This window comes from Anastrepha ludens, chromosome 4 (assembly GCF_028408465.1).
Source record: "Anastrepha ludens isolate Willacy chromosome 4, idAnaLude1.1, whole genome shotgun sequence".
Classification (NCBI taxonomy): Eukaryota; Metazoa; Arthropoda; class Insecta; order Diptera; family Tephritidae; genus Anastrepha; species Anastrepha ludens.
The window spans coordinates 11593028-11618003 of NC_071500.1; the positions used below are offsets into that span (position 1 = coordinate 11593028).

General features: G+C 35.4%; 2 protein-coding genes across 9 annotated transcripts in view; one reads left to right on the top strand and one right to left on the bottom strand.

The window, feature by feature from the left end:
• The window catches only part of LOC128859632 (opsin Rh4), a 72350-nt gene that overhangs the window by 38987 nt on the left and 8387 nt on the right, over positions 1–24976 (top strand). The window lies entirely within an intron of this gene.
• Positions 1–24976, bottom strand: part of LOC128859633 (E3 ubiquitin-protein ligase sina) — a 39117-nt gene that overhangs the window by 12241 nt on the left and 1900 nt on the right. The window lies entirely within an intron of this gene.

A 24976-nucleotide genomic window follows, 5' to 3' on the forward strand; every position in this document is an offset into this window, starting at 1 on the left:
TTCAAGTTAAAATTATTGAAATTTATTATAAAAATGGTCGAGCTTTACGAACAACATATCGTGAAATTCCTAGGTTTTGTTTTTTTGGTAGAAATAATCGTCCGAATGGGTCGACAATTCAAAGGTTGGGTTTGTCGAAGATAGAAAAAGCACTGACAGGCCTAGAACTGGGCGTTATGTTGACAATATTGCTGCTGTAGCGCAAAGTGTTGCTGAACAACCTTCAATATCGATATCTCAACGTTCTCAACAACGACGGCATTCATGAATAGACTGCGGATTTTACCTGTAGACCTGTTTATGATGGACAATACTGTCGTTTTGTGTTTTGAATAAAAATAGTGAAACCCGAAAGAATCTAAATTTTTCCATGTTTCTTGAAAATAGCATGTCTTTTGAAATACCCTTTATAATAAAAACAATCGGAGGATTCTCTGTGTCTAGCTCGTTTGTACAATAGCATGAAATCAAAAACCTACACTGAAATATGCCAAAGTACGAGAGTGCTCAAATTGCACGCTGCAAAATCACTATACAAAAATAACAACAAGCAACCGGCAGAGGGTCGCATTTGTCATGCTACCATTTACGGCCTGAAAATGCAGATGGGTTTCGTTGTTGTACACTTTTCGGATATTGCAAATATCGTTTCGCTTACATTTTGTTGTTGTATCTTTGCATGGGATACAAAACTTTGCAATTCGTGCAATTTTGGCACTAAGCAAGGGTTTTGCAGACTAAGAGCATCACAAATTCCAATAGTCAAGAGCACAACTCGCTCACGCTTCTAATGCAAACAGTGTTGTCGTTGATTTGAGTTACAAATTAGAGGGAAAGGGGGAATTTTTAGTATGTAAATAATGTGCGAGTTAGAGATTGCATTGAACATTTAATCTTTTGATATATATTTTAATTCGCTTAAATTTTTGGGCCAGATTTTTAATTAAGATATTAATTAGAAATAAACCAAAAAACTAATAAAAAAGTATAAATCTTCTAATTTGATTTTTGAGTACGTAGTAAATTTAAGGGGGAAACCGGTTTAGATCGATCAAAAAATCGATTTTTTTATTGCATAAATCGTTAGTATAACTACTCAAGAATATCTGGTAAAAATTTTAAAGCGAAATTCGCATTATTCCCGATTCTATGAGCACTTAAGTGGCTGCCCGTCGGTTTCGCACCGTACCGCGGGTTAGTTAGAACGACGTTTTTCTCGAAACTATCGACCAATCGTTCTAAAATTTTTCGGGAATTTTTCTTTATTCAATTCTTATCTATATGAACCTAATTCTGGGATTATATTATTATTTAAAATATGGATTTTAAGCAAAATAGATGAAAAAATAAGGTATAAAAAACTACTTTGTGTTCAAGCGCCTCAAAATCATGCAATTTTCAATATTTTTTTACCACAATTAGGTTCATATTCTTAGGAAATATGTTGTTGACAAAAAAAAATTGCTGTTGATTTTAGAAAAAAATTGCAACTTCAGGAATCCCCACCAGCAAGACACTCGGGTGGCGCTCTAACGCCATTATCTCCCGCGGAAATAGCTTCAAAAAAATTAAAAAGTGTACTTAAAAATATAAATAAAATATCCTCTAAACTTAAACAATTTCTGATTATTCCTTTTTTGTAAAAAAAAATTCTCGAAAAACATCAAAATGTTGGCCCCTAAACCGGTTTCCCCCCTTAATAGCAACAAGTTACATATATTCAAGAATTATCAAGCTCTTTTTATTGATGTACGTACACATTTTATTAATGCAAAATATTTAAAAAAAATTAAGGGGACATTCTAGTTTAGAGCCATGAATTTCGCTTGGTTTTTGAAGCGCTGTACAAATGAAACAAAAAAATGTTTATTATCCATTTTTTATCATTTGTTTATTGATTATTAATTATTACATTAAAAACTAACCCAAAAGAAAAATCTTTAAAATTGAAAAAATTATTCGCAATCAAAGTAGCGGGTCCAAAAAAAAGAGGGTGTGCTGGCGTGCATGATTCCAGCCCTCCTAAATTATTATAAATGCCGCTATCAAATGAAGCTTGGACAAGTTAAAAAATTGTTTTCCAAATATGACGGCTGTTTTTTTCTATATTTTTCAACAGTTCGGATTTTTTTAATAATTTTAATGGAAAGTTATAGTTTCCAGCTAAGGTCATCCGATGAAGGAATGTATTAAGAACATACTCCGCAAATTTTAAGTTAATCGGTCCATTAGAACTCGAGATATCCTTACCGCCAGCTCGAAAAAAGAAACGCGTTCAAAGTTTTCAGACAATTTTAAAAGCGGTCGGATCGGAACCGACGCGATGTCACCAAAAAGGTTACAACTCATGAAATAATTAAATCCTCTTATTGGCATATTCTTAAATATCTAAACTTTGAAAATAAGCTAATAAAAATTTAGATTTTTTCAAAATTCTACATCAGAATACCGCCTTAAAGAGTGAAAATGAAATGTATATATTTTCTAATTACACAGTCCTGCGAGGGTGTGTTTCTAGAATGGCTGTACTTGTTTCTTGTAGTTTTTTATGCGCTGAAAACGAATCTGACCTTCAAAATGCTCCATCACGTCAGGATTTTTGGTAAATGAAGCCTAAAAGGTCAAAAAATGGCCATTTTACCCATTTTTGATAATTTTTTTTGGGATAGAAAATTTTTTTTTCCAATTTTCGACGAAAAGGTTGCATAGTACAACTCTTTAGCTTTAAAACCCATTTTTTTAAATTATTGTACGATTTAAAAAAAAAAAAAGTTATGACATTTTGAAATTAACAGTTTCAGTTACGCCAATAGACGTTATACCCAACGATTCTTTAGACAGTAGACAAGAAACAAGTACAGCCATTCTAGAAACTGAAAAAAGTTAAATTTCGCAGGCCTGTGTTATTCATTGATTGTTCAAAATGTAGTTCATGTTTTTATCTAGTAATTCTTAAGGTGTTATGCGCAGTTATGAAGCAAATAAAAGACGGGTTGTCAAGGATTTATCCTGAAGAAACTTCAGAATATTTTAATTTGAAAATGTTTGGCGGTTATAAAAGCATCCTTCAAGAACGTAACAAAATTTTTTATTTATGAAAATGTTGATTATAGAGCGCGCTGCGGCGATTTCTGGAACCTCCTTTAAAAAAAAAGACGATTTACGGTGTACATCGTAACTCAGGATTGGATTATCTGAAATCAAAAAACCAAACAAATTTTGTTAATATATTAGATTATCTAGTAATTAATCGTTCGGCTAGTCAAAATAGTGAATTTTCACAAAATAGCAGCTTTTAAAAGAAATGATTTCGATTTTTACGTTAAAATTTGGCCGAAAATTGATTATAAAATGGAAAATAAGTATCAGATTTACAAAAGGAACGATTAATTACTAGAAAATGTATCTTTAAAGATTGAGTTAAAACGGTTGACCGATCAAACAAGCCGTTTTCGAGATATCGTGTACACCGACTTGAAAAATGACGTTTTGAAAAAAACACGTTTAAAGTTTCAATCCTACCTTAAAACGTGCCGAGGCATCTCTACATATTTAGGTATAACTCCGAAAGTATTGCTTAGATCTACTTCAAATTTCGTGCGTATACTTTTTAATATATGTACATTACAAAAATGCAATAAAAAAAATCGATTTTTTTGAAAGTCATAACTGCGTATAACCCCTTAAGAGATTTCGTAAGCCATCGTTCGCCAGACTGTTGCTGCGACTTGATTGCCTGAAACTGGCGTACGGATTGAGCCCGACCACAGCAAGCCAATAAGCGTTGGCATCACTGCTTTGTAGATTACGCTAGCGAATGTGTGAAAGCAGCGCAGTTTTGGTCGTGTACGTGTGAAAAGAGCAGAGAAAGATTTGGCCCGCGCGCCTATGAAATCATATGAAATGGCCAACTCTGTTTTGGCGCATTAAAAGGCATCTTTCACCTTACTTTTGTGTATTTATTTGTAAGAAATTGCAGGCAAGAAAAACAGCTAAATACGGAGAACTGATTGTAATTTTAACATAAAAATCCTATTAGGTTTTAAGAATTTTTAAGTTTTAAGTCATAAATGCAAAAAGTAACAAATTTAACTTGAAATGCTCCTTCCGTAAAATGCCCTAGAAAACACTCAACGTCCATTTCTTATATCGGCCCACTTGTACGCAAGGGTATTATAATTGTGCTCACATCGGGGGAGATATAGACTTATATTAGACACCTTGTACGATATTTTCGCAAGTGATAATGCCATCGCCCGCTAGTTTAGGGAGAACAGCTAAGTTCAAGAACAAAATTCTGGATAGATGACATCGACTGAAGCTTAAGCGAAGCGCGCTTATAGAATACAATTTAAAACGAGACATACAATTTAAAGGATTTTCCAATAACAGGTGTTATCTATCGCTATCGAGGGATGATTAACGGTTTTTTATGACCGGAATTGGATGATATTGATCTGGACAACGTTTATTTTCAACAAGACGGTGCTATGTGCCACACAAGCAACGAAACCATTGATCTTTTACGGGAAAAGTTTCCGGACCGTGTTATCTCTCGAAGAGGTGATCACAATTGGCCACCGAGATCGTGTGATTTAACACTTTGTGACTTTTTTCTTTAGGGCCACGTGAAAGAGAAGGGCTACGCCAACAGCCCAGGATCGACTCAAGACCTCAAAGATGGAATTCGTGAGGCTGTCGAGGACATACGGCAGGCACCTTGCAATTCGGTTATGGAAAATTTCATGGAAACATCACGCGGCGATGCTGAATCTGTTGCAAAACGCAAATAACACGAATAAGGTTCTGGCACTGTCCGATCTGCAGAATTTATTCAACAAGTGCAAGCTATCATTGACGAATCACTGACTCTTCCAAATCAATCGAGGACCCATGCGAGGAAGCTTAATGTTTCTAAGGGTCTTATCCATGGAGTGATTCATGAAGATCTCCAGTATATATCCTACGTTATGCGCAGAAAACGATTTATGTCGGAACAAACACGAGAACATAAACAAATTTAAACAACCTGAAGCTCCTGAGGTGCTATGAACTTTTCCGACGAAAAAAAATTTTTACAAGACCAAAAGACGAACCGGTTCTAGAGATAGTAGTGAACCCCTGGATTGATAGTGTACGCCCATACATAGTTCAACACGGCTCTGCTCTTTCACACAACGTGATGCCGACACAAGATTGGATGGATTTTTATTTTTCATCTGATTCGTGGTAATATTGATTGCCCTGATCTACTTGAGAGTTTGGTTTCAATATTTTAGTCTCTTTAGAAATGCATCAAGAGGCGCAAACTGTTTTTGCAGTCACTCATTATTTGCATCAAAGAAATTTACGCTGCGCTTTTGACACTTGAAAAAAGTTGAAAGAAAATTGAGCAGAAAACATTTTTTGTTTTTCGATTTCTATTGTGACAATTTTATTTTAATGTTCCCTTGCGAAATCCTATCTGTGAATGAAGTGAATATCCCGATTACAGTTAGGCTTCCTATGGAGGAAAATAACGCTGCTGCACGGAAGAAAAAGAGCTTATTATGGACCAAAGTTATACAGAAGGAAGTTAAAATAAAATATAGTTAAAAAAAACTAAAAAACACGCTTTTATTGCTAATCGAACTAAAAAGAAGAAAATAAATTTTAATGACAAAGGGGCCTATAATGAAGTAATAGCAAATCAAACGATCAGTCATAGTCAACTACCTCAGAACAGAATTATAACAAAAATTAAGATACAAATAGAGTAATTCAAATTAGAGTTAAAAGCGTGGGATGCATTTTGCTTCACTTTCATAACCTTCTGTACATAGGTAGTTGCCAATAGAATGATTGTAATATTTACTATATCAAGCATCCCACGCTTTTAACTCTAATTTGAATTACTCTATTTGTATCTTAATTTTTGTTATAATTCTGTTCTGAGGTAGTTGACTATGACTGATCGTTTGATTTGCTATTACTTAATTATAGGCCCCTTTGTCATTAAAATTTATTTTATACTTTTTAGTTCGATTAGCAATAAAAGCGTGTTTTTTAGTTTTTTTTAACTATTTTTTATTTTTAGTATATGTAGGTGTTTACGAGTAATATACTATTCAACAACCGCACACTAAATACTAACCTCAATGGTGGTGTGGAAACTAAAAATTCCAAATTTTTGTTTAAAAAAATACCCAATTCATGTTCCTACCGGTATGGCAATATTGGCAAATGTTATAAAAAATGCACATTTTTCAGAGCTCTCACGAGAAAAAGAGTTTCCCATCTAGTCATCTATGTTCTGTGTTCCGAGTCGATCAGATTTTTAGAAGCCAGTGAAAATTAAGCTCAAAGATTCCGTTACAGTCATTCATACATACAACCCGAGCTAATAAAAGTGTGTTAAAAAAATTAAATATTAATCCTGGCAATCCTAATAAGGATAATGGAAAATTTATCTCTCATGTCTCACACTGCACTCGTTCCACGCATATCGTTCCGCAACCACCGCAATCGCCTGATTTGGCTCCGTGTTACTTCTGGCTATTCCCAAAACTCAAGAGACCACTCCGGGGAACGCGTTTCGAGTCGATTGAGGAGATAAAAGCTGAATCGAAGAAGGTGCTGATGGCTATACCGAAGGGGATGAAATTGATTTACAAGAATAAATAAAGATTTTTCATTTTACAACCAAATTCACCTTACTTTTTGCCCACAGGTAAAAAAACAAAATATTAATCCTGGCAATCGCAATAAGGATAATGGAAAACTTTTATCAAATTATTACATTGTCATCGGTCCTTGATAGGTGTGCAAAATTCCAAGTCGATCAGATGTTTAGAAGCCAGTGAAAATTAAGCTCAAAGATTCCGTTACATACATACATACAACCCGACCTAATAAAAGTGTGTTAAAAATAAATAAAGACATACAAATTTATAGAAATTTAGCGCAAAAAAGGCGGCCGCCGTAGCCGAATGGGCTGGTGCGTGACTACCGTTCGGAATACAGAGAGAACGTAGGTTCGAATCTCGGTGAAAGACCAAAAACAGCAAGAACAAAATACTACTGGTACACACTGAACATAGACCTGCTTGAAACATATGGTATTTTTTGGTTTACTGACGAATTTAAAGGAAACTATATTTGACAATCCCTGAACTGAATGGAGTGACAGTCCTTAGCCGGATATAAGTCCGGGTCGGTCCGGTAACGTAGAACCAACTATCGTGCGATAAGTATACTACTAGTATTTGCCTTTACTCAAAGTTTTTCTGGCATCGGCATAACTGACGCACACCAATCCTGGCAATTTATTTCATTTCGTTCTAAACTCCAGCTCAGCGTTAGCCCATCGTAACATCCATGTGAATAAATTTCGTATATTAAATTAGTTACTAAAAACTAAAAGGCAACATTTTATAAGCAAAACATTATGTTTAAATTTTATCCATGTAAGTTACTTACTATATAGTGTCCGATATTAATATATTTATAAGTTCGTGCGGTTTTACAACAGATGGCGTAACTTGATTATTATTCCATCGATCCACATTTCCAAACATTCATTGGAGAGCTACTGTCGTAAGGCACAAACGTCAGTATAAGTTTTTTATTTGAAGCGTAAACAACAATATTTTTACCACACTTGAAAATGTCGAATTTCATGCCAAATAATGTGTTTTTGCGGGGAATTCTTCTTCATTATTTTAATATGAAGAAAAAAGCAGCCGAAAGTCATCGTATCTTGGTGGAAGTTTATGGTGAGCATGCTCTATCTGAGCGAACGTGCCAGAAGTGGTTTGCACGCTTTAAAAGTGGTGATTTTGGCTTGGAAGACGAAGAACGCGAGGGTGCGCCGCCAAAGTTCATGGATACCGAATTGGAGGAATTGCTCGATCAAGATCCGGCTCAAACGCAAGAAGAGGTTGCAAAAACTTTGGGAGTTGATCAATCAACCATTTCCAAACGTTTAAAAGCCATGGGAATGATCCGAAAGGTAGGCCATTGGGTGCCGTATGAATTGAAGCCAAGAGACGTTGAACGCCGTTTTATGGCATGCGAACAACTGCTTCAACGGCACAAAAGAAAGGGTTTTTTGCATCGAATTGTGACTGGCGATGAAAAGTGGGTCCATTACGACAATCCAAAACGTCGGGCAACGTATGGATACCCTGGCCATGCTTCAACATCGACGTCGGCGCAGAATATTCATGGCCTGAAGGTTATGCTGTGTATCTGGTGGGACCAGCTGGGTGTTGTGTATTATGAGCTACTGAAACCGAATGAAACGATTACGGGGGATGTCTACCGACGACAATTGATGCGTTTGAGCCGAGCACTGCGAGAAAAACGGCCGCAATACGCCGATAGACACGACAAAGTTATTTTGCAACATGACAATGCTCGGCCACATGTTGCACAAGTGGTCAAAACATACTTAGAAACGCTCAAATGGGATGTCCTACCCCACCCGCCGTATAGTCCAGACCTTGCGCCATCCGATTACTATCTCTTCCGATCGATGCAACATGGCCTGGCTGACCAGCACTTCCGTAATTACGATGAAGTCAAAAAATGGATCGATTCGTGGATTGCGGCAAAACCGACCGAATTTTTCACAAAGGGAATCCGTGAATTGCCAGAAAGATGGGAAAAAGTAGTAGTAAGCGATGGACAATATTTTGAATATTAAATTTGTAACCATTTTACGTCAATAAAGTTTCAAATTTCGAAAAAAACCGCACGAACTTATTCATAGTCCTATTATTTAATTGCGGGGTGAATTTCAATCCATGGACGATACTATATTTTGATTTGTCAATCCTCATTCCCCTGAGATTTATTATATAAACACAATCAACTTATCCAATTAGTTATTATTCGAAAGATATGGAAATAAATCAGCTTTTTCTACTATACGACGATAGAAAGAATACAAAAGGTGCGGCCAACATCAGACCGTTAACCGGCTCTGAGTGATTTTAAAGGAATCAGCTCAAGAATGATAGAGAAGAACAAACTGCATTTGGAGGCTTGATATTAATTTGTGCTTAAACAATTTAACACGAGGCACTTCGTTCGCATTAGTTTGATTAGTTTACTAGCAAGCCATTCATTGAATTTTCACAAATATGTAATTTCTCCTACTTTTGTTTGTTTTGTTAGTTTGTTTTGTATTGCAAAAGGAACTGACGTCAGAGTAAAGTAACAGTCTTTAATGGCGCCACCTTCAGTACTCAATTCGCTTTGGAATCACCTGTTATGCTGGCGTAACAGGGGACGGAGCAGCGTTTTGTTTTCGACAGAGATCGGCAAAAACTGAGATTGTGTTGATAAGTATGAGTATGTCATGGTCGATTCTGATAAATAGGTGTTGTTTAATCTGCTACAATATCCAGAACGTACTTGAGCCAGAACGTACAGAACGTCCAGAGCCAAGGCGAATTTATTACAGGTGACAGCAAACACATATAAGTAAAACCCTACATGTATTTGTTGTTGCGTTTGGTGCAAGCATCATGTCAAAATCAGCAAGCAAATGTAAACATTACCAATACATACAAACAAAGCATATCATTTTGACGTAAGCCATACCTACGGCGAAAAATTCAGCTGGGTGAATGCTGTCACCTTATTAAATCCACCTTGTCCAGAGCGTACTTGAGTTACGCGGGTCTCTTCGTCTGCGATGGGTGGTGGTTACACTGCGACACAAGTTGTTTTCATTCACCACTCTCTCTCTCTCTCTCTCTGCCAAATCTTCTATGACGTAAGAGATAAAGTTGTGCTGCGCACACTGACCGAAGTATCGTAGTCTCTTACCGCAGCCCGTAGGGAATAAAAAATTGAGCAAAACGTATCCCGTAGAGAACAACTGCGTTCTTTTAGTAACATATTTGCACAATGCATCGGTTTGTGTGTGTATGTGTTTGGTTGTATCTACACAATGTTGCCATTGATATTATTGCTTACACACTTTTTCACACATCCGCGTTATCAGTTACAATTTTTCATTGTTTATTAAACCAAAGCCAAAAACCAACAAATGCAAATAGTTCATTTATCCTGAGATAAAATCTATGATACTATCAAGAATGATAGAAAGAAGACTGCGCCCATCAAGAGTGCGTGACGTCACGTTTTTCCGAGTTGTGCAATATTGCCAACCATTTGCTCTTCGCAATAAATTTAGTGCTTTTTTATACCGAAAATGAGAAAATTTTGAAGTTTCGTGTTTGTTTCTTTTTTTTTTAATTTTAAGCTACCGAAACTTTAAGTTAAAAAAACTGTATTTTTATACAAAAGAAGGTTTAAAAGGCCACTCCGAGAAGATTTTAGTGCTAATAAAAATTTGTTGATCTTATAAAGTTTGATATTTTGAAAGTGTGAATTTAATTTTTTGCTCTTTTTAAGGTTATGCAAGAATATTAAATCTTCTTCCCTCAACTTTTCTTAAGATTGGAAACCTTTTTACACATTTTGAAAAGAGTTTGAACTTACTGAATGCGAACCATAGAGGTGTAATCGTTTCTTCCGGCCATCAATTCTTAGTCGGACATAGGGAATCAAGAGGTGTATTCATAGTGTAAATAAGAAAACAAAATACCAGAAAATACTAAAGAAACCATTATGACATTTTTATAAAAATAGTACCTTATCTAGTTACATAACCTCAAATATAGCAAAAAAGTCGTTCCCTTAGCAAAAGAGTTTCGCTTAACAAAAAACTCATAAATTAAATTGTTCATAAGCATAACACATTTATTAAAAAAAAAACGCACATTCTAAAGACTATTTGTCACGCATACAAAGTTCTTTAAGTGATTTAAATGGGCATTTTAGTGCGTTTTTATATCCAAAGCTAGGCAACACTGCAGTAGTGAGAGAGAGATTTTACTGCCGAAAACAGAAGAACACCAACAACACCTGCAATCGCGGGCAATGCCACCAGATGTTAAGGGGGTAGTATGGTTAATTCGGTGTAAAACAAGCATATTTTTCGAAATTTTTTTTGTCGACACAGTTGATTTATTCAAAATTTTAAAATTACTTCATTATAAAGTCATATTTAAAGAATATTGTGTGAAATTTTCATTGATTTTTATGAAGAAATGAGTTGGTGGCAGCGAATCTTCGCGGACGTCTCATAAAAAAGTTTTATTGCGGTGTCCCTCAGAACTCATTACTGGATCAACTAAAATCAAAAAACCAAATTGATTTCATCAGCTAATAAAGTTTCGCAGGTAACAACGTCGAATTTTTTATTTTTTTTTTTTTTAATTTTTTAAAGCGCTTTGAAGTCAAAACACCGATTTTTCATAAAAAAAACTTGAAAACTTTGTTGTTTTAAAATATGACAAAATTTAAAAAAAAAAAAAAAAAAAACTCGACGTTGTTACCTGCGAAACTTTATTAGCTGATGAAATCAATTTGGTTTTTTGATTTTAGTTGATCCAGTAATGAGTTCTGAGGGACACCGCAATAAAACTTTTTTATGAGACGTCCGCGAAGATTCGCTGCCAACTCATTTCTTCATAAAAATCAATGAAAATTTCACACAATATTCTTTAAATATGACTTTATAATGAAGTAATTTTAAAATTTTGAATAAATCAACTGTGTCGACAAAAAAAATTTCGAAAAATATGCTTGTTTTACACCGAATTAACCATACTACCCCCTTAAAAGAAAGTAAAGCTAAATAAAACTGAGTGAATTATTTAACTAATTTTTAAAACATTTATATTTTACAAAATTATAAACATTACATTTTAATTAGAACAGGCCAGAAAAATGTCATGAAGAAAGAACTAAAACTCCGAACCTAAATAACAAAAAAAATGCTAAATCAAGTTACGAAAATGGTAATCTGGCCATACTGGTACTAAAATCACGTAACTCGTTGTCAAATTCGCTGAAAGCAAAGTAACGGGACCACGATAGGCGCCATCTCATTATTCTTTCCATCATGCGATACTACGATACGGAAGGGAAGTAATTTCTCATTTACATGGGGCTCTCATTAGTTTGATCATAACAGCTGACATGGCACTGCTTTTACGTCGGTGAATGTTCGCAGCATTACTCTCACAACTTTGCTTCGGATGACCAAAGCTTAGGGTTCTTCTTTTCGCCAAGCGTTAGCAAGTGGCGAATAGATGGAGCAACTGGCATAAATGAAGATAGGTATATTGACAACGCGGGAATAGAGCCGCCTTAAATTACATGTGTTGGTAAGGCAGTGCGGTATACCAGTCTAATGAGCTATGGTTGTTGTTGCTATCGCATGCAAATTTTTCGTCAACTTAATCGAGCATAGAGATAGCGAGTGGGGAAATGACCTCTTATAATCTACCGTCCGTGCTACTGTACTACTACCTATAACAACAGCGTATACTACATACGAGTAGTAAGCCAGATTCCGAAGCATAACACGTAAATCTAAATTTTAAATAAGATCACAGGCCTTGCTAACTTGCGAAATTTTTTATAATGCTGAAGAGACATTATTTCTGATACATTTGATTTCAAAATATATTAAAAAAAAAACGTTGCTACAAAGACGAGAATTGAGAAAAATTAATTTGCTCTCACCCTACGGTGCCCCCATTATGTACATATGTATTTAGTTGGTGTTGAATATCTGTGCGTTTACTTATACGTGTTTATTGTATGCGGGTATGTGTAGCTATATATGGGCATACCTATGTGTGTGAACTACGCTTTCGGCACAACCCTTTCGATTATTCTACGGGTGGGTATCTTCATATTGTATGTATAGGTATATGGTATATATGCGAATATGTACGCGGGTATAGATGTTTATGCTCACATGCGGTTATGGATGTATGGACCATATGATATGGCATGAATTTTTGCTTTAACAGCGGCTCCAAAAAGCAATACCATGGTTCCTGATTTGAAATAGATTCTCAACCACTACAAACTCTCCAACCCAATCACGGGTAAGTGTTAGTTTTCAAAGATTTTTAAGAGATCTTGAGAGTGTAATCGAGTTGCAATGCAGTGCAATATACAAAATATTTTGCAATCAAAGCTCTTTTCTTGCGGTAGAAAAAGAAAAATGTTGGTTATCGCCGAGTTCACAGTAATAAACGACTAAATGCAATGATACAAATGATAACTACATTAAAAAAGAAAAAAAAAAAAAATATGCAGCTAATTCAAAAGAGCTTCTAGAATTTATTCTGCTTCACTCAAACATTTGCTGTGCCGGAAAAACTTCAAAAGATAAAACAAATTTTGAACGTTTTTTGTTTAACTCATCGCTGTAGCTCATATAAGTACAATTTAATCTGTATTATATTAGCACAACTCGGAGATTTCGATATTACTTTTGATTATTGATGCGTGGTTATTAAGGTAACAAATATTTTGGCTAAACGTTCCCTTACTCCCACGATATATTTGGTTGGGTAGTGGAGGGGGAGGGGTTGTGGCACCGCTCACCACGCCTAATAGAAAGAGCAAGGTCCCACCATTATAACGATGCAAGTCCCAACCTCCTAGGGTCCCTATAGAACCCCCAGGATAAGCTTAAAAATTAGGTTTTTTACGACCGTATTTGCATCTTGTACTGAAATATCGTTGAAGAGAAATGTATATATAAAGCAATTGTTAACCCAGCAAGCATTGAACTTAGGTTTTATAATTCATACTATTTATGAAAATGTTTTATTATCGTAAAATTAATAAGTGACCGTGACGAAAAATTTATTATTTTTATAAAAATTCTGTTTTTTAACACGAATGTATTAATTTTAAAACAAAAAACAAAAAATTTTTGGAAAAACAACCGCGCGAATTTCGGTATTTGCGAAAATTTATATATTAAATTAATTATAAAGGGTGATTTTTTAGCTATTATCTTTTTAAACAGTTGTTTAAACAGCTGACGCTCGTTACGTGTTTTCAAACATCTTCAGTTTGGTCTATAATTTAACCATGAATTGTCTTACAAACGAACAACGCTTGCAAATCATCGAAAAATTGTGTTCAGCGACGAAGCTCATTTTTGGATCAATGGGTAATGGGTACGTAAATAAGCAGAATTGTCTATTTTGAAGTGAAGATCAGCCAGAAGAATTGCAAGAGCTACCAATGTATCCAGAAAAGGTCACAGTTTGGTGCGGTTTATAGGCTGGAGGTATCATTGGACCGTACTTCTACAAAGATGCTGCGTAACTGTGAATGGTGGCGCTACCGTGAAATGATATCCAATTTTTTTTTGCTCAAAATGCAAGAGCTTGACTTGCATGACATGTGGTTTCAGCAAGACGGTGCCACATGCCACACAGCACGCGTCACAATGGACTTGTTGAGAGGCGAGTTCGGTGAACATTTTATTTCACGTTCGGGACTTGTCAATTGGCCACCCAGATCGTGCCTTTAGATTATTTTTTATGGGGCTATGTTAAAGCTCATGTCTATTCAGACAAGCCTGCTTCAATTAACGCTTTGGTAGACAACATTAAGGGGGTGGTAGGGTTTAGCGCTAAAAAAAAAACACTTATTTTTTTAATGTTTTACAGAAATATGGCTTAAGATACTTTAATAAAATCAGTTGCATGTTATTGTACATCTTTTCAATAAGTTTTTAAAAAATATTAATAATAAAATATTGACAAATAAGCCCATGACAGAGTTTTTTTGGAGATATGTTTTTCGAGAGGTGCTCTGCGGTGCCAATCGGCATTCGTCGTAGAATCATCTGAAACTAAAAAAGTCGAATTTTTCAGTTAAAGTATGACGTAAAGTAAAACGTAAAACGAGCATTTTTGGCGAAAAATTTCGCCATATTTGTAAGTGAAAAACAACCTTTAAAAAAAAAAAAATAAAAAAAAAACAGTGTGGGGGGGAGGTATTTTTGATTTAGAAAACGTGTGCCAAATTTGAAAAGAATCGGTTGAATAGTTTCGGAGCAGTGATTGGCACCGACTTTTAAGAAGTCGTTTCGGGAAAAACGCGTTTGAAAAAATGACTCTGAAAAATTATCGATGCTCCGCATTCGAGGTAGAGTGCCTACAAAGGCTATAACTTTGAGAGTTCTGCTCCGATCCACTTAAAATTTTGACACAACATTCTTCAAATGATTTACTATAAGATGAGTGAAGAAAAAAAATTTCGATTTTGTGACCCTACCCCCCCCTTAAAGCATTTATATGTGAGATACCGGCCGAAACGTTGGAAAGAGTATGCCAAAATTGGACTAAGGGGATGGACCATTTGAAGCGCAGTCGCGGTCAACATTTGCATGAAATAATGTTCAAACATTAAATTATATGGACTGTACTATCGATTTAAATAAAATTTTCATGCATTTTTCTGAATTTTGCGTGTGTTTTTTTTGAAAAACTTTCCTATAGCACTTAAAAAATCATTGATATAAAATTAAAATGTTCATAAAAAAAATTTTTTTGTAACATGTATATATGTACATTTTCAAACAAAAAGGGCCGCCAGAGATTTTTTGGTCCAAATTTTCGCTTTTTATAAAAATATTGTTTAATCACGATTTTTTATTCCAAATTTCCACTTTTTTTATATTTTATTGCGATTTTTTAGTCCAAATTTCCACTAGAATAATGATTTATCGGTTCATCGCGCGATTTTTCATTCCAAATTTTCACTTTTTTTTGAAAATATTATTTTATCATGATTTTTTAGTTCAAATATTCACTATTTTTGAAAATATTTTATTGTGATGTTTTATTCCAAATTTTCACTGTTTTTGAAAATAATGATTTATCAGCTCATCGCGCGGTTTTTATTCCAAATTTTCACTTTTTTTTGAAAATATTATTTTATCGTGATTTTTTAGTTCAAATATTCACTATTTTTGAAAATATTTTATTGCGATTTTTCATTCCAAATTTTCACTTTTTTTTTAATATTATTTTATTACGATTTTGTATTCCATATTTTCACTATTTTTGAAAATAATGATTTATTGATTAATCGCGCGATTTTTTATTCAAAATTTTCACTAGTTTTTAAATAATAAAAAATTACAATAAAATTAAAGGTTAATTTAGCTCTTTTAAAAACTACAAAAGTTCTATCGAACCTCATTGTTGGTTGACTGGGTTTTTTCGGTTTCGCTTTATTCTTCTCTCTCTCGCATCGTTCCTTTGACATTTCGTCCCGCACATTGATTTTGCACGGTATTACAAACGTTTTGAAGAACATTTGTAATAATAGAATTAAAAAAAAAAAATCGTAGTATTATTGAGTAAAAATAGCTTTAAATCTAATGTTCAATTAATAAAGAGTACCTATTCATAAGTGAATATTGTTACTTTTCTGTGTTTGTATTTAAGTAAAATAAGCGTCTTTTATGGGGCATTTTTTCAAGCTTATGCAAAAATTTAACATTTTTAACGTTAAATATTGCTATTAATTCTTAATGGAAGTTAATAAAAAGTATTATAAATCAAAAGGCTGATATAGTGACTACATTTGTGTGTTATAATTCTTAAATTCGATCCACGCACTTAGCCATTATAAGCAAATTTATCAGGGTAGCAATGGAAAGCCAGCCCATTATTTTATTTCAATGAAACGCAGTGAATGAATGAATCTCTATTGAAATGAACATACCGAAATTTTTGTAATTTATAAGACTCCATAAAACAAAAAGTTATCTTTGAGTCATAAGACTAGATAGATAGATGCATTTATTTTTCACCAAAAATCATACAGAACTATTTACAATATTTTTTACTTCATTTAAATGAGCATACGGCAATAACTTTAAAAGTCGTGTTCCGAAAAATTAGGCAGATATTTATTTCCAAACTATTCAGCTATAATAAATAGTCTGTACTTTAAAGCACCACTAATAAAATATATAAATTTTTTTCATTGAAAATCATTTACAGTGTACTCTCTCCTAACGGTCACCTCTCTTAAGGCACCTTTCTGGTCTAGAATTTCAAAAAATTGTTTTTTTTTCTTCATGTTATGATAGTTTATATTTATTTTCAAAAATATACTTCCAAATTTTTATATTGAAATTCGTTGTAGTTTAGACGTTACAGTCCTTTAAAACGAGACCGGGTTGGAGTACGACACCCCGCCCAGGTATAAGCGCGTTAACCGTGTTTTTCTTGAAACTATTTTTTCCGAGTTGGCGTTGGTAATTTCTCAAAAAGTACTGAACCGATTGATTTGAATTTTTAATATGTTATTGAGTAGACTTGTGGCTCTCGCGGGTAGCAGAATTATAATTTTATAATCAATTTTTCTTTTTTTTTTTTTTAAAGAGCGAGAACGTGAAAAAAAACCCTTTTTTTGTTTTTGTTTTTCCAATAAACAGATAAAATATCTAGAACAATTTTTTTTGTTGTAAATCTGCTACCCACCATAGCGACATAGCTGCTGATGAATAATCGACCGATTTTTTTTTTTCAGACGTACGCCAGTGCATTGTATTACGTCAGGGAAGCGATTTTTTTTATTATTGTCATTGAAAAAAAAAAAAAATTTTTATAAAAAAAATAAAATATATGTATTATTTTTATATTTTATATTTATATATATGTATATTATATATATATATACAGTGCCGTTCAATATAATAGCACCAGTTGCAATATTCTAATTCGAAAGATGTAAAAATTTCACCTATTTACTATATTATTTTTTGGAGTGTAAAAAACAGTTAAATTGTTTATGCTATCTCAGAGTGTGTGCATTTCGTAACTGCTAATCAGCTATAAAAGATCTTTTGTCAACACTTATCATTTTATGCAGTTAATAAAATAGCACCAGTAGGCTTTTTTAATTTTGTTTTGCAAAATTTTGCGAAAAAAGTAAAAACGGAAAAAAAAATGTTTGTATTTAGTGTTTAAACATCTGATGAGGGTCTACTTTGTATGCCATATTGATAATCTAAGATAGCAGTGTTTTATAGAATTTCTTATTTCGAAAGAAAAACATTTTTTTGTCCTGCTGGTTAAAAATCATTTCAGGCATATGCCATCAACATAACGGCTCTTAACGAATCGAACGTTTTCTCCACGTGAATCATTTTCAAAAACGTTATGAACTCAAAGGTTTGCCTTTGCATTTACACATCGAATAGCGACTGGCGGTTAAACAAATCTTTTTCTATAATTTTAATGTTTAAAATCCACGAAACCTGTACTTACTGCCAATGTGCCACGCATAAACGCACTCTCTTAAGGTTTATAAACCACATTCGGTTTTATCTCATATATGAGCCGTTTTCTTCGAAAATGGTGTAAGCCCATTTGAACAAAAATTTAGTTAATGATAAAAATGAATACAATTTACTATGAACTTTCTATTTATAAACTTTTTCCAAAAAAATCTGTTAAAATTTGTTAAGTTACAAATATAATTTCTTTGAAAATGGTGTAAGTCTAGTCTACTTTCCTCAAAGACATATGTACATACAACTATTTAGTACAAAATTATGCTTCATAATTTCTTTAGTGCATTTTTGTATGTGTGGCAACATTGTAAATGACATAAACATTTTTATAGCTTCCCGGAATTTCGGTTTTCCCCGTTTATAAAGTCATCCAGCGGTGCCCAAGAAATTGCTTCTTGCTGCTTGAAGCATTTAGAAAATGAAACCACAACATGTAATAACTTACGGCGACAAAATAGGGATTAATAGGAATAGGCTTTAATGTGGCTTAAAGTTCTTCAGTCCTCCAAGAACGACGTAGAAATTATCGACTATAAATTTTTATATTCTGGGCACTCTATCTACCAAATGATACTGATTTCACAACTATCGAGAACTATCCGTCTTTAACGGATGAAAACGTCGACAAAGTCAAGGAAATGGTGCTGGAAAAACATCATTTAAGTTTGAGGGAGGTAGCTCGTGACCTTAGCGTGTCTCACGAATCAATCCGCAACATTTTACACCATCAATTGCGCATGAGACGTGTGGCTTCTCGAGTCGTTCCAAGAGAGTTGAATTTCTTTCGAAAAATTCATCGGAAGAAGGTGGCTGGAGACATGCTTGAGCAAGTGAATTCCGATCCAGCGCATCATAACAGGTGGTGAGATGTGAGTTGGGCATGCAAACCAATCAACGGGCAGTTCCTATGTTCATTTTTTTCTCTACCCCCGTAGACATAAGCACACCCCCTACTCTAAGGGTGCATGCGAACAATTTGGGGTTGGGCTTATTTCAAAGAGCAAAGTTCAACCTTCAATTACTGACAATAACGAAGATCGTAGCACGTCAGGGTTCTGCTCCACAATTTTTGAAAAATGGCCAAATACGCTATTTTTAGGGGTTTCAACCCCCTTTTTCTCGAAAACCTGACGTGATGGAAAATTTTTGAACTCGGATTCGTGCTTAGCGCAAAAATTCCCTTCGGGATCACTAGGTCCCATCTTATTCGCAAAACCGATGCAGGGCAGTGTAATAGATATTATTTGGAAGTTATGCGACGTTTGAGAGAGACTGCGCGTAGGAATGGATGTTGCACCATGATAACGCACCGTCTCACAAGGCTCATATTGTGAACACTTTTTTGACCAAAAACCCGACAAATATCATCGAACAACCACAGTATTCACCGGATTTAGCCCCTTGGGACTTTTTCCTTTTCCCAAAACTTAAATTGCCACTCCGCGGATGCCGCTTTGAGTCTATAGAGGCCATTAAGAAGATCGCTTCAAACGCGTTTAAAAGGTGCTTTGATGGCTGGACTAATCGTTGGCAGATGTGTATTGCTTCGAATGGAGCCTATTTTGAAGGCGATAAAATAATTTTGATGATTAAACAATTATTTTGCGTTTTGTTGAACAATTCCCGGTCCTGTTTTGACAGAATGTACATATTTTGGTATACAGACATTTACCCAAAACAGAAACGTTCTACAAAAACAACAAATCAAGGCAGGTACAATACTGAGCCTTTAGAACTATAATTAGTAAGACGTTGGATATCTTTCCTTCTGCGAACCTCTAGTAAACGTCTTGGTAAAATTCCACTAACTTCAACGTTTCTTCGGATGAGCAACGTTTCTTGAGCAATGCTTTGGATGTGGCGGTATGCTGGCGAAACTTACTCTCCAATAAATCCCATAGATGCTCTATAGGATTTAAACCCTTGTGTTATTTTGTACGTGCTGCACGATATACATATCTTTCCTCCCGATTTGTGCAAGAATTAGTGGAGGTCGACCAGTTCGTGGACGAGATATTTAATCTCCACTTACTTTAAAGTTTTTAATGACTCTCTGGACTAAGGAATGTGTTCTTCCGACGGTTGCTCCTATTTCACGAAAAGTTTTGCACTACTTCCGCAACCTTAAAATAATTTGTCTGCTATTTTTTTTCTTTTGGCCTCCATGATATTTTACGCTCTTGAAAGCTCTATAGATGCAAATAAAATTGGGGGCAAAAGCAGTAGTTAAAATTATTCTTGGTGGAATATTTTAAGTAAGGATTGAGCTAAATTCTAAAATAATTTTGAAAAATTTTGTTCATTTTCCCGTTCGTAGTTTGTACGCACGGTTTTGCTGCTGAGCGTACGTAGTTATTTAAAAGAGGCGAAATATGTTTAAGGGGGTCTTCTGGTCTCCAGCGAAAAAAAAATCGATTTTTTTTTTTGCATAATTTTGTTGTATGTGTATGCGAGAATACGCCACAGAAAGGATTTTTTGAAAATCGCATTTTTTCACATTTTTCTGGGCACCGAAGTGTACCCTCCTCCGGCCGTTTTATCATAAACTTTATCTTTAAACTCGTTTCCCCGAAAATCGTGTTTTTTAAGCATTTTGGTCACACTTTTCATAGTAGTTATACTCCGATTTCAATGGTTTTGTTCTTAAAAGGTTCGGAAAACTTACCGCTAAGTTTCCCCGTGTACGATTTTTGAAATTTTTTTTCATTCCATTTTTATAACCTTTTAAAGTTCAAAAAATGAGCAAAAAAAAATTTTTTTTGCAAATTGTTGCATAACTTTTGAAAAAAATTTAAAAAAAAAAATCTGTCACGGGAAAACTTAACCAGGGCAACTCTGAAGACAACGCATATCTAATTTTTGCTTTCTGATTACCCAGGTGGAAAAACCGTGACCAAAATGGAGACCTGTTTCGTTTGGAGGTGGACGTCTTCAGCGCCATTTCAAGGTCGCGGGTGTTAATTTTTTTCAAAGTCAAAACCACTTTAAAATAAAAAAAAATTTTTTTTAAAATATTCACAGGATTTGTCACAATCAATCCCCAAAAAAACCCTTCATTTCAGGGCCTCGAGACCAGAAGACGCCCTTAAGGGGGGGTAGGGTCACAAAATCGAAATTTTTTTTCTTCACTCATCTTATAGTAAATCATTTGAAGAATGTTGTGTCAAAATTTTAAGTGGATCGGAGCAGAACTCTCAAAGTTATAGCCTTTGTAGGCACTCTACCTCGAATGCGGAGCATCGATAATTTTTCAGTCATTTTTTTCAAACGCGTTTTTCCCGAAACGACTTCTTAAAAGTCGGTGCCAATCACTGCTCCGAAACTATTCAACCGATTCTTTTCAAATTTGGCACACGTTTTCTAAATCTAAAAAAATTAAGGTTGTTTTTCACTTACAAATATGGCGAAATTTTTCGCCAAAAATGCTCGTTTTACGTTTTTTTGCCACCAAAACTACAAAAATGAAAAAAAAAAAAAAAATTGTATTAATGGGGGGGGAGCATTACGTCATACTTTAACTGAAAAATTCGACTTTTTTAGTTTCAGATGATTCTACGACGAATGCCGATTGGCACCGCAGAGCACCTCTCGAAAAACATATCTCCAAAAAAACTCTGTCATGGGCTTATTTGTCAATATTTTATTATTAATATTTTTTAAAAACTTATTGAAAAGATGTACAATAACATGCAACTGATTTTATTAAAGTATCTTAAGCCATATTTTTGTAAAAAATTCAAAAAAAAGTGTTTTTCTTTTTAGCGCTAAACCCTACCACCCCCTTAAGCGATCTAAGAGGAAGAAGCTAAAAAATAGAAATGTAACACCTTACTTGGCTATGTTGTAGTATATAAGCACATGGACGATATATAAGTGCATACTAGATGCCAAGTAATGATGTGTATATGTACATATAAACATATGGATGCGTTAGTAAGCGTATTTGTACATTAATCTTTGTATAGCCGCGTGTGCAGCCATTCAACCATTGTAAGTTTTCACATTTATGCGCCAGTAATTGACCAGCAGCATAATTGGTGAAACGCTCCATCTAATGAACAACTGACTCGGTGAGGCGTTGAGACGTATGGTTTCTAGTGATGTTGACGGACTCGTTAGTGGCTATGGTATATAGATATTCCATAATTTTTGAAAGCAACACGCTAAATTACCAAGTTTTGTAACATTCATAATTCCGTAATTTGTATATTCTGTCAGCGTCAAAAGAAAGTGTGCACCACTTAGATATTTACAAGTTTTATATTTATTTCAAAACTACAAGTTTTTTTAGAAAAAAAAACAAAAACAGTTGTATATATTTTCTTAAATATATAAGAATTCTGCAAATTCTCTTAAAAATTTAAAACTTTTTAGTCAGAATTTTTAGTCGATTCAATTTTAGTATAATACAGTGGACCCTTTGGGGACGGAGCTGCTCGACGGGCAAACGTCGCTAAGGACGAGAGGTATTGTAGTGCGCAGCAAAGAAAATAAATACGTTGAACGTTATAAAAACTAAGGCTTTATTTAACACAAGAGAAATTTTTCATAAAATCAATAACGGATGGATTTCACTTCTACTTGACGAAGTAATGCCGCCAGTTGCAAAATAATATTTATCAGAACTGTCACTACCTAACGTATCATCTCTAGATCGCTTAGCCATCGTGAGGAGGATAAAATATATAAAAAGCCTGCTGGTTCCTCTGGCAGTGACATTGAGATACTGAATCGAAGAATTTTCCTTCTGACTACCGTTGTTGTTGTTGTAGCAGTATCTTCGCCCTGTCGGTGTAGTGTAGTTACCGGTCGTCTTCGTCTAGCTCATCTAACGGTAGGCCCAGGAAACTAGCTATTTCGACGGGCTGGGTCCAGAGGGAGAGAGGTGTTAGATGAGTGGGTTTTATAGGGCATGTGAAAAGGTGGTTAGTGTCGTGCGGGGTGCCTTCACATGCCGCACATATGTTTGGTATGTCGGGGTCGATTCTGGATAGGTAGGAGTTTAACCTGCTCAATATCCAGAACATAATTGTGCCAAAGTTACGCGGGACTCTCGGGGGAGCTCTTCGTCTGCGATAGGTGATGGTTGGACTCCGATAACGGCATTCGGGGGTCGGGAGCTGGTAAGGGTCTCCCGATGAATGTCGTTTATGGCCTGTCTGTACACTGTCTGATCCTGGAATGGGCTGTCAGTTTTTTCCTGGATCTCGTCCACGTAATTAAGGAGATGTCACTTGATGTGCCTGGGAGGTGGCTCAGGTACAAGCAGGTGTCTGCATGGGTGAGGCCTGCGGTAACACCCTAGCAGAAACAGCTTGCCGAGCATTTTGTTGTGCTCCTTTACGGGGAGCATGTGAGCCTGGCGTGCAGTTGTTGGATTGGGGACATCAGGAGACATCCTGTCGCGGTCTTAATAGCAGTATTTTGACAGGTCTGGAGCTTCGCCCACTGCGTATCACTGGTTCCAGGCGACCAGACAGGCGCAGCATAGTTTAGAACCGGTCGGCCTATGGCTTTTAAAGTCGACAGCAACATTTCTTTGTCTTTGCCCCAAATGCTGCCGGCCGGCGACTTGAGGACCTTGTTGCGATTCTGTACTCTCGTTGCAATAGCGGTTGTGTGCGCTGAGAAGGAGAGCAAGCTGTCAAAGGTGACTCCCAATATTCTTGGGTTATTTACCGTCGGTATTGGGGTATCATCGACGTGCACCTGAAGTTGCAGCTTGACCTCCTTTGTCCAGGTGGTAAAAAGGGTCGCCGTAGATTTAGTGGGAGAAAGTTTTAAGTTTCTCGCAGTGAAGAAGCGAGAAAGGCGGGCGAGGTAGTCGTTTACTTTGGCGCATTGGCCATCAATGTCATTGCCCGAACGCCATTCAGCCGGCTGTTGACTGGTTTCAAGTTCAACTCATATTCCCACGTCTCATCACCTTTTATGATGCGCTGGATAAACGTTGAATCCGAATTCACTTGCTCAAGCATGTCTTCAGCCACCTTCTTCCGGTGAATTTTTTGAAAGAAATTCTACCCTTTTGTGTAAAATGTTGCAAATTGATTCGTGAGACACGCTGAGGTCACGAGCTACATCCCTCAAACTTAAATTATGTTTTTCCAGCACCATTTCCTTGACTTTATCGACGTTTTCATTCGTTGAATACGTTTATGGGCGACCAGATCGGGGCAAATCTTTCACGAATTCTCTCTGCAAAAGCCTTATACCACTCGTAGACCCGCGCTTTTGATAAAGCACACTCGCCATAGGCTTTCTGTAACATTTTCAACGATTCGGCACACGAAATCCTGTTCAAAGCACAAAATTTAAGACAAATTCTTTGTTCAATATTTTTATCCATTATTAAAATCGCAGAGCACAAAACAAAGCTAATTGACAGATCACACTCAAAATCTGCAACACTATAGAGGACGGTTGTACCAACATTCCAGCACAAAAAAATTAGACATACGTGTAAGCGCGCTTTTTAAATGAACAATTTCCCATATTTTTTTGACAGAATGTACATAGCTTATAATAATGAATTATAGAAATTATCATTTAAGTTTGGAACATTTAGAACGGATTATATTCAATATGGATACCAATTGACGCAAAACGGCGCGTAATTTATTAAATCGTTCAAAAGTCATTAACAAAAAGGAATTCCGTAAAAGTTGTTGTTGTTGTAACAGCGTAAACATTCCCCCAAAAGTTTGGGGAATGCTGCTGAAGGGACAGTCTTTGATCGGATATAAATCCGGGTCGCTCCGTAAAGGTATATCCGGTTGTCGT